The 10,000-nt window shown below is 39.2% G+C and overlaps 1 long non-coding RNA gene across 1 annotated transcript in view; it reads right to left on the bottom strand.

Annotated features, from left to right (window-relative positions):
- LOC130238234 (uncharacterized) overlaps window positions 1-9,955 on the bottom strand; it is a 19,633-nt gene extending 9,678 nt beyond the window's left edge. Inside the window, exons 1-4 of the long non-coding RNA XR_008838617.1 lie at window positions 9,858-9,955; window positions 3,959-4,062; window positions 732-1,052; window positions 477-516 (exon numbers count right to left, since the gene is read on the bottom strand). This is a non-coding gene — a long non-coding RNA (uncharacterized LOC130238234). The remainder of the gene's footprint in view (window positions 1-476; window positions 517-731; window positions 1,053-3,958; window positions 4,063-9,857) is intronic.
- Between the last annotated feature and the right edge of the window lie 45 nt (window positions 9,956-10,000).

Raw genomic sequence — 10,000 nt, 5'->3', positions numbered from 1 at the left:
AATTTTAATTATATATATATATATATATATTAGGGGTGTCAAAATTAATTGTTTCATATATATATAAATAATTAAAGTTTAATATATATAATGTTAAATATAAATATATGTTAAGTATTTATATAATATAAATAAAAATATAATAGTTTATAAGTAAAAATATGTAAATAAAACTAATGCAATCTGCACTCTGAAATGAAAGCACAAAATCTTTAATGTGTGTAATGTGTGCACCAGTGTGTGTGTGTGTGTATGTGTGTGTGTGTGTATATGTTTTTATGTGTGTAATGTGTGCATCAGTGCATGTGTGTGTGTGTGTGTGTGTGTGTGTGTGAATGAATGAATGAATATTGAAAGATGGTGAGGAGCTGCTGCACTGAGAGTCATGCAGGACTGGATCATGCACAGCCGGTTAGTGACGGGTGATGACGGGTGAGTTTACACACACACACACACACACAAACACTTCTGCTTACCCACTCGAGCCGAAGCCCACCGACCCATGTAATCACACCGCTGAGCAGAAGAGAAAAACACCAGAGCAGAACACACACTCAGAAAACACAAACACTTCAGCTCAGTATCACACACACTGCTGTCCTGCAAGGATCTTCACACTGCCGCAATATTAGATGTGAAAAGCGTCACTAGAGTGTGTGTGTGTGTGTGTGATGTTTCAGCAGAAAATAGCACACAGATAATGTTGTGTAATAATGAGTGCAGTGTTGTACCTGTGGACATGCTCTCTGCGGGGGTCAGTGCGTCCGGCGGCTGGGGCGGCGGCGGGAGGCTGGGTCGGTGTCGCGGGGGTTTGGGTGTGGGTCTGTTTTTGGGCAGCGTGCCGGTCAGCGGCGGCGGAGAGGCCAGCGCAGGCGGTGTGTGCGCGTGTGTGTGTCCTGGAGACGTGAGCACACAGCTCTGAGAGTAACTGAAGCTGTATGAGGACGGCGTGCTGGGCGGAGTGGGAGACAGACTGGCTGGAGACGCAGACGGGGACACCTCACACCCACACAACGCTGCCTTCGGCGGGATCGGGGCCAGCTTCTTGGACACTGCAGGAACAAATATGTGATTAAATATATACAGTTGAATCAGAATTATTCGCCCTCCTGTATACTTTTTCCTCCAGTATACTAGTGTCCGGACACTAGCTCTGTCGTGTCCTGTCCTGTTGTTTTCTTGGCTCGAGCACTTGTTTTGTCATTGTCTGGGTGCGCGTCGTCATAGGTGCGTGTGTGTCTTGTTTTATGTGAGCACATGGCTTGTGTTGTCTCTTTGTGTCAGGTGCTCTCCCGTCTATCGTCTAGTCCCACCCTCCTTGTTAACCCATCATTAGTTTATTAGATTCACATGTTTAACACCTGTCTGTTCACCTGTGTGTTCATTTACTCCTGCTTATATTCTCCTCATGTCTGCTGTCCTGTGCCAGTTCGTCGTCGATATTTCCCTGTCCTGTTGTGTCCAGCCCTGCTTTGCCTTTTTATTCATGTTTTCCCCCTCGGGGTAGTTTATTTTGCTGTTCGTTTTTATTTTTACTTCTAATAAAAACCCATTAGTCCTGCACCGGAGTCCTCGCCGCTTTTTCCTCTTACCGACCGTGACAGTTTCATTGTAAATAGACAGTTAATGTGTGTTTTATTATTAATATTAACAAAAGAAAACATAAATAGTATATATTTACAGTTCAGCTTATTAAAATGAATAGCTATTATAATGAAATAGAATCAAGCTATCAAGTCTCATTAGCCGTTTCTTTACTGTATAACTTACACATTCGGATTAATGAGAAACGAATTAATCTCCTATTTATTTAGATTATTTTCATTTGATTACATTAAATAATAGGTGGCACTTTAAAAACGCACAGATCTAACATTATAATGAAAGCTTTCGATTGCTTTCCTAACTTTTTATGCTCATTTAGGAGGAAATTAGTTTGAAAAAACCCACCAAGATGAACATCTTTAGATATTATTATTATTAATTATGTGTGTGCTGTCTTATCCAGACATTTTACATTTAGTTAGGATTAAGTGGTCATTTAGCGACCCCTCCTGGTTATACATAGGCATTGCATTTTATGTTAGAGTCCTTATTTCATGACATCATAAATATGAGCCAAGGTATTCAGAAGCCGCATGGAGGAGCACATGGCTGCAGCTATCATTTGCTCCTCGATTTAAGTTGTATTGAAGGCACATTCGGTATGTAGACATTATTTTATCATTATTTGATTGAAGTTTATTTATGCTTACGCTATACTCATGTCATTATACAGTACATGCAAGATGTTCATTTGTTCTTTATTTTGTCAGTTGTATCACATATATGATTCGGTTAAGTGCGTAACCAGTGATCTATTTTGCATAAAGAACCGATTGTGCTTGTGTTTGTACATATTATTGATCTAGCATACTTACTATTCTGTGTTTTGTATGTTTTGCAGTTTTACGTTATTCCCTAATCACCAGTAAAAGGTTCAAACTTATCCCTTGAGTCTGTTGTCATTGGAAGACGTTATCTCTCTGCTAAATCAAGCAAGGCGTTTGATAGAAAGGGCAGAACAATGTGTATATGTCTGTTTAAACATGCACACAAAACCCAGACTTTCACTCCGCTTCAAATCGCGCGTACAGAATCAGTTTAGGAAACAGTGTCTATTGATCACTATGGAGCGCGTCAGCTGACAGTCACGCACCGCTATATGACTGTTTGAGGATTGCAAAAGGGAAATCCTTTTGCAAAAGGGAATCCCGCCGTTTTTTATATTTATTTCAAAGTGTTGAATTTCAAAACGCACAGAACAGACTCAAATTTAAGAGTAAGGGGCGACCCCTGGTGGTTTGGCGGTATGGGTTGCATGTAGGGAGGCTCGGCTCTTTAATGTTTATTTGCCACCCTTCAGAGAAAGACTGAAAATATGGGAGATGATAGCGGGATAGAACTGTAAAATACAGGAGAATCCTGGCAAAAACAGCAGGGTTGACACATATACATTAGAGTGATGATAAGCAAAAACACCCCTAGCCTATAAGGTGTTGTATGGAATAGCCTATCTTAAACTGACCAGCTACATGTTTTCTTTCCCTGATTTATTTATTTGTTTGCTGCATGTTCTCCTGTGCAATCGGAAAACTAGTGTAATGGAGCACGCCATCTTTACCAGACTCGAGCAAACTCCGCCTCTCCTTTTACTCCGCCCCGAAGCCCCAGCTGGCCCTCTTTGGCCCAAGGTATTCGGCAAGCTGAAAAGGCCGGCCGCTGGCCCTGAGGAAGCCCCACTTTGGCCTGATCAGGCCCTGGCACGCTCACTTTTGTTTATATAAAGTTTATATCAGGCATCGGCACACGATAGAAGGAATATTCTTCATATTAAAAGGTTTTAGTCAGCTAAACAACAGAAAACTGACACTGATCAGCTCAGGTACAGCTCATGTGCTTTATTCAGTGTTAAATGCTCATAATGTGAGTTTGAATGGCGTCTTGCATGACATTTATTGCCATATACTGAAAGCAGCAGCAGATAGTTCAGCTCAGATCTGCACAATAAAATAAACCATCTAAGATTGAACTTCAGATCTGTGCAAGCCAACATATATCAGTGATTCAGCATCTACATCTAATCATGTTAAAGGCAAGTCATTGTATAACAGTGGTTTAATCTGGAGATAATCCAAAACTAATATTGCTGAAGGAGCTAATAATATTGAGCTTAAAATGGCTTTAAAACTATTAAAAACTGCTTTTATTCTAGCAGAAATAAAACAAGTAAGACTTTCTCCAGAAGAACAAATATTAGAGGAAATACTGTGAGAAATTCCTTGCTCTTGCTCTTGCATTTAACTGTATGGCAATATATGAAAATGACCTAAATGGCATTTGATACGTTCACATTTGTATTTCACGGATATAAATATATGCATATAGCAAATACTGCTGAAAAGCCAGCTTTTTTCACCTTTGCGCAGTGTGTGTGGACTCTGGTCTGACAGCAGGTTGTGTCCAGCAGGGGGTGCTGTGGGGGAAATCCCCCTCTGGCCAATCACAGGCGACGGCTCCTTCCTGACAGAGAGCAGCACAAACATACATCAAACACACTGCAGAATCAGAAACGCTCAATATTCTGTACATACAACAGCAGACAGGAGCTGAAGCTTGCAGACCAGACACTAAAATAAAATAAAAATGGAAAATAGCGATGCACGTTTGAGTCAACGATGTTTAATTACTAACGCCGTTATTATACACAATTGAAAGCTGAATTATTAGCCCTGAATTAGTGTGAATGAGTGTGTATGGGTGTTTCCCAGTATTGGGTTGCTGATGGAAGGGCACCTGCTGTGTAAAATAAATGCTGGAATAGTTGGTGGTTCATTCCGCTGTGGCGGATTAATAATGGGACTAAGCCGAAGGAAAAAAATGAATAAATGAATATGCTCATATATTCATAGTCGAAAATATTCCGGGGGCTGTCAAATGTAGGCGAAAATCATCAAAAATGCCGGCAAAGGCTGGAAACTTTAAGTAACGATGGTAAGGAGAGAGTGAACTGAAAAGCAGCGTTATGGCGGCATCTCAGATTTCCAACACACAGCGAAAATAGTACTGATGCATACTGACACATACTTAAGATGTTCATACATTTTCCAACAATTCCAGCCTATGTTTTATTCCAGCTGCAACCCAGTACTGGGAAACACCCATACACACTCATTCACACACGCATTCATACACTACAGCCAGTTTAGTTCATCAATTCCCCTATAGCGCATGTGTTTGGACTGTGGGGGAAACCGGAGCACCCGGAGGAAACCCACACCAACACGGGGAGAACATGCAAACTCCACACAGAAACACCAACTGACCAAGCCGGGACTCGAACCAGTGACCTTCTTACTGTGAGACGACAGTGCTAACCACTGAGTCACGGTGCTGCCACTTAAGATGTCATGCTTTTATTAATTTTTTTCAATCATCATCTGGAAGCTGATATTTGTGGTTCAGTTTTAGAAATATAAATATATTCTATTCATTTAAATTCACTGAATCGATAATCGAATTAAGAATCGAATTGAAAGCTTGTTAATCGAGATTGAACACACATCTGAATCGATACCAGTGATCAATAACATCAGAATTGAGAAGCCTGATTTATAATCATCTGACTGGTCCAGAATCAGTTCTTCTGCTCATTTAGTGGGGCTGTGAGTGAATCTTTGGGAAGATAGCGAGTTGATTCACGATTCATAGGCTTCCGATTCAATTCTAAGAATTAATTAGTAAATTCTGAACGATTCAATTCGATTAACTGCCTATATTTGTACATTTTTACATTGGAGTAAATTAATTAAGGCAACACAGTGGCTCAGTGGTTAGCACTGTGTCCTCACAGCAAGAAGCTCACTGGTTTGAGTCTCGGATGGCCCTTTTGGCATTTCTGCGAGGAGTTTGCATTTGCTCACCATTCAGTTTAAGAAATATAAATATATTCAATTCATTTAATCCATAATCAAATTGAAAATCTAATTGAAAGCTTGTGAATCAGAATCAAATAGACATCTGAATCAATACCCAGCCCTAGAGATCAATGACTTCAAAATTGAGAAGTTTAATTTATGATCATCTAATAAACTGGTCCAGAATCAGTTCTGCTGCTCATTTAGCGGGGCTGTGAGTGAATCTTTGGCAAGATAGCGAGTTGATTCACGATTCATAGGCTTCCGATTCAATTCTAAGAATTAATTTAGTAAATTCTGAACGATTCAATTCGATTGACTGCCTATATTTGTACGTTTTTGTATTGGAGTAATAAAAATAAGGCGACACGGTGGCTCAACGGTTAGCACTGTGGCCTCACAGCAAGAAGGTTGCTGGTTCGAGTCTCGGCTGGGTCAGTTGGAGTTTCTGTGTGGAGTTTGCATGTTCTCCTCATGTTGGCGTGGGTTTCCTCAAACACATGCACTATGAGTGTTTGTGTAAATGAGTGTGTATGGGTGTTTCCCAGTACTGGGTTGCAGCTGGAAGGGCATCCGCTGTGTAAAACATATGCTGGAATAGATGGCGGTTCATTCCGCTGTGGCGACCCCTGATTAATAAAGGAACTAAGCTGAAGGAAATGAATGAGTAAATAAAACATTGTCAGGAATAACTAGTTGAACACATCTGCAGCCACTCTTTGGCAGGATTTGTAGTCAATGCATCAGTGAATGAATCTTTACACCCCTAGTATTTACCTCATGACTCTGAGCGCCCTGTCCCGGGGCTGGCCGAGCGAGGGCTCGTGGCGGGGCAGGCCGAGCGGAGGTTTGATGTAGACGGGCGGAGGAGGGTGTGGGTGCGATGGGCTCGGCGGACAGAGAGCCCTGTTTGGACAGCTGCAGGGAGCAGGGTTTGGGGTTGGAGTTGATGTCTAGAGAGGTGGAGGACAGCAAGGGTGGAGGCGGACTGTACACTGACCAGCGGGTGAACACTGGGGGGGGACCATCGGGACGCGCGTGCGGGAGGGAGAAAGAGGAAAAGAAGAGGAGAACGAGGAAAAGGAGGAGAACGGGTACGGAGGGGGCGGGTCTCTCCTCCTCAGGGGAGGGGCATACGTGACTGGAGTCCGGCCAATTGGACGACGCCTCCTCCAAGCTGAAAAAACGGTCAAGATTTATAAGCAAAGGAGGCCGATTAGGAGGGAGTTAAAGGGAGGGGGGTGATTCTGTGCTAGTTAGGATGCAGGAATAGTCTGTGTTCAATATGATCAGATCCATTGACAGTGTTTGTGTGATTATTACCATGGCAACATTATGTAAATGAGAACATCTGCTAATGTGCTTCATTAATGAATAATTAATATGAAAAGCAATTTATAAATTCAGTGGTAATAATTTGTTTTATAGTAAATATTTCATTGCAATTAACAATCAATTATAATAAATTACTAATTAAATTTATAATAATAATATATAATTAATATTCATTTAATTATAAAAACTAATTCTTGTTTTAAAAACTTACTGGAAATAATCAGAATTATTATATCCTTTGTATTTATTGATTTTAATTAACGAATTAATGAAAATGAATTACTAATATTACTAACATTTTATTAATATTCATCAATATGAACACATTATAAATTAAATTAACATCTGATAAATGTCACAGTCACCAATGATCTAGCCCAAGCAGATCACTACAGAACTACAAATCTGCAAGCAAAAGAACTACAAGATCCAGTCATGCACCACTCACAAACCTGGAGCCCTCATGTAGGAAGACTTGCGTTGAATTCATACTAAAACACTGCGTACGCACTGAAGAAATTCAGATGTATGAAACACTGCGTACGCTGAATCCCACGTATATTCTCTTTGTACATCTGAATTAACGTGAAACTGGGCGCACGTGCACGAGCGCAAAAACCCTCCCTGCCTCCTCCCCTAATGAATATGGTAATGAGTCTACTTTGGCAAAACCAAATGAAAAAGCAATAGCAAAAGCAAGCAAGCAAGAAAAAAAGTTTGTCCTCCGGAATTAATAACAAAAGAAAAACAATAGAGCAGGAGAGTTTAGCTGACGCGGTTAATGCAGTGGGGTCTGAACATCACACTGTGAGTGAATTAATAAAGAAATGGTCTCATGTAAAGGTGCAGGTTAACAGCGGTGCACTGTCAAAATGTGGAGCGAACAGCCGGGGAAAACAGGAAATACTGAACTAACACCCTTTGAGGAGAGAGTTGCCTCAATTATATTTTATCTCTAACGTGTCAGAGATTAATTGACTTCTGCAATTTTTACATTAAAGATATTTAAAATATTATAAAATAAACAAAGTGCTAATGCCAAAAACAGAGTCTTGTGCAGTAAAGCGAGATGTTTTTGGTGCTGGTTTTATTGTATAATTTCATATGGTTGAATTGTTTAATTCATTCGTATGGTTCATGTTTGTTTTTATCCAGAAATAAAGCCTTGTGCAACATAAAGAGCATATATTTATGCCTGTCTGACCTTTTTTTTTGTCTGAAACTATAACAGGAGCAAACAATTTGATTGGTTTGAAATCGAATGTCTAATGAATGTCAAACATCAAACTAACTTTACCGCAGGTCAACTGCATGGTATGGAAACCTTATATACCTGCTAGACATGCAGATGATGCCGTCCTATACAGCTGCCATTGCACGGCTCAAAGGTCAGTGTTATGTTTTGGTCATTGAATTTCGTTGTGTGTGACAGCATTGCGTCATCGTAAATGCGTCTGCCTATTTGGTTTTGGGATATAAAAAAACAAGTCTTTATTCGTTTTGGTTTTCTGGTGATTTTAGTTTTTGTTATTCAAAATAAAAATGAAAATCAAATCATTTTTGACTTTTGTTTTCCGTTTTTCATCATGAAAACCAAAAATGAGCCGTTTTTTGATTTTTTTTTGTTTTAAAATTCAAAAACGAAAATCAAAAAATGCTTTGAATTTGAATTTTTGTTTTTTTATTTTAAAAACAAAAATAAAAAAAAACGACTCATTTTCAATATCTGTTTCTAAAATGAAAATTCAATGACCAAAACATACACTGACCCTTAAAGATACTTTGTAGTGTGCAATTAACACAATCGCCTCTAGGAGTCGCCGATGGAAATAAAACAGACACACACAAGAAATGCACGTATGCCAGACATGAAGTTGAGGTGGACTAAAAGATTCTCTCGTTAATTTCATCGCTAGTAAATCCAAACGTGAGCGTGAAATCTGGCAGCGTTAATACATGAGGCCCCAGGCCTAGACCCAGGTGATTACAATGACTATAAAGACACTGTTGCTGAGTCTTGCTGAAGAGTTTTGTGGACATTATGATGTGTTTTCCTTGCCTTGCCATGTTTTGACTCTCGCCTTGTTCATTGACATTGTCTGCTGCCTATCGCCTGTGTATTTGACTACGACACTGGATTTGCCTACATACATGTGTTTGCTCCTGATCGTGACCGTTGCCTCCCTGCTCCTGCTAATAAACCCTGCATTTGGATCCGCACCTCCCATGTCAGCAATCACTTCACATTACAATAACCCTCACAATGATGCAACTGGACATTTCTCAGTAATTATTATTAATTCATATATTTCAGTTTTAATAAATTAAAATAAATTAATCAAAATAAAAAACCTAATTAAATATACAATAATTATTGTATTCATAGTGATATATTTTGATAATATTTATTTTTCCTAATGATTTAATTAATAATCACTTACATGTATACATATTATTATATAAAGATTAAATAATTCATACATTTATTATGTTATTAACAATTTTGCTGTTGTTAATATGCAAATTAAACAGCTTCTAAATTGACTCATTGGCATAATGACATTCATCAATAACAGCATCAGTGAGTGTGAACAAAGTTTTAACCAAAAAATGATCATTTATAATGTGGATTAAGACAATCAGTACATAAAGAAATATATAAAGCAACAGTTCATGCAGAAGGCAAACTCAGTCAACACAAAACTCCCTACGATTGAGAGAATCAGTGTATAACAGAGGATTAAATGAAATGAATTAAAAATGTTGACAGATTTAACAGAAAAAGGAAGAGGGGAGAATTATTTTAAGATTCAATTCAGCCAACTAACAATTCAATTCTCAATTCAAGCTTAATTATAATCATACAAATATTATAATAATAACAGCAATTGGCAATTATTTACATTACAGATTTATATTGATCGTTCAAGCTCTTTTAAATGATGTCCAAATGTGCTTCATGATATGATATAATTGTTATTCATCATGTTTTTTAGCTGGCTGAACTGAAAGAGCAGCAGTGAACAGCCTAACGGCCCGGTGTTCCTATTGGTCGTCTCTGTTTACCTGGTTCTATCACAGCTGATGGGGGGCGGAGTCTGAGAGGGGGAGGGGAGAAATCGGCTGATTGGTCAGGATTCAGCGAATCATAGGGCGGCGCAGGTGGATGAACAGAGGGTGGAGTCGACGAGCTCTTACGAGACGAAGAT

Source organism: Danio aesculapii, chromosome 12 (assembly GCF_903798145.1).
Source record: "Danio aesculapii chromosome 12, fDanAes4.1, whole genome shotgun sequence".
NCBI classification, from domain to species: domain Eukaryota; kingdom Metazoa; phylum Chordata; class Actinopteri; order Cypriniformes; family Danionidae; genus Danio; species Danio aesculapii.
The sequence above is the reverse complement of the archived record's forward strand: the minus strand, read 5'-3'. Positions and strand labels throughout refer to the sequence as shown.